This window comes from Euprymna scolopes, chromosome 14, assembly GCF_053919585.1.
Source record: "Euprymna scolopes isolate OS-2025 chromosome 14, ASM5391958v1, whole genome shotgun sequence".
NCBI classification, from domain to species: Eukaryota; Metazoa; Mollusca; class Cephalopoda; order Sepiida; family Sepiolidae; genus Euprymna; species Euprymna scolopes.
The window spans coordinates 17,172,284-17,173,436 of record NC_136495.1 but is presented as its reverse complement, the minus strand read 5'-3'; positions in this window follow the sequence as shown (position 1 = coordinate 17,173,436).

The following is a 1,153-nucleotide window of genomic DNA, read 5'->3' as shown; positions in this document are numbered from 1 at the left end:
ATTATGTATTAAAATTTTGTATGTTTAAAAAAAAAAGGTTGCATACCAAAATTTACGTCGATTTATCCAGTATTTTTGTTTTCATTAAATAAAATCAAATTTCATATTTTTTTGGATTCTTTGGATTTCTGTTCTCATCTTGAGTGTCATTTTCATAACATTTCGGTCGATGTTACCTCCGAATTTCTTCAGGTGCATCTTGTTGAACTTGGGAACATTTCTATCGAACTCAGAATCCGCATAGAATTTTGAACGAAATCTTTTATTTAATTCATGGGATAGCGTGCTCTTGATTCGTCAGCCATAACTGGATAGAGGTCCTAAGTAATTCGCAATTGTATTTTTCGGTCGCCCACACTGAGAATTGAACCTTCAACCTTCAGAAGAATGCAACTTTTATCACTTTTACAACTAAATTTTTCCAAGTATTCTAATCACTGCACCATGGCCCTTGCAAACCAAATTTGATCAATAAACGATTTCTAACCACGATTACGAATAAAACTTGCTTGCATTAAAGTTTGAATTGTGCCACTCCACTTTGCCTTTGACCTCAATATACACAGAAAATGAAATCGGACTTTACTTGTAAAAATTACTTTACTTAATAAAGTGCGTTTTTTTCTTGACTTTGTTTAATGGATTTGTATAATTTTTTGGTGTATTGTCGTTTAAAAACCGTAAGAAAATAATAACATTTTATGGCATTTTGTTTATTTTCTTTTTATGAGCAGTTGTAGCGAGCTGCTACTACTACGAGACTAGGCTGTATTCTCACCTTAGTCCTCTCTTTCTCCCTACTCTTTTTTCTTTTCCTTCCTTTCTTCTTATACGTCATCAGAGGTTCCAGCCAATGAAAAGCGAGAACGGTTTACGTGGGACATTCGAGTGAAGGAAACGTACTTACTTCCACGGCGACTAGAGACAGAACACACGCCTCACTCCTCAGCTCCCGTTAGGTAGCCAAGAGGAGCATTGAACATTAATACAGACTTTACAAAATGCACTGTCTTTCTTTGCAACCCGAGTTTCGGGAAAACACACATATATATTGGATATATAAAACCTCATGAATTCATAACAAAGTCGCGTTACACGTCCTCATTTTTATAAGAAGACAACGTCTTCTTTTACCAGTATTTCTTTCTATTTC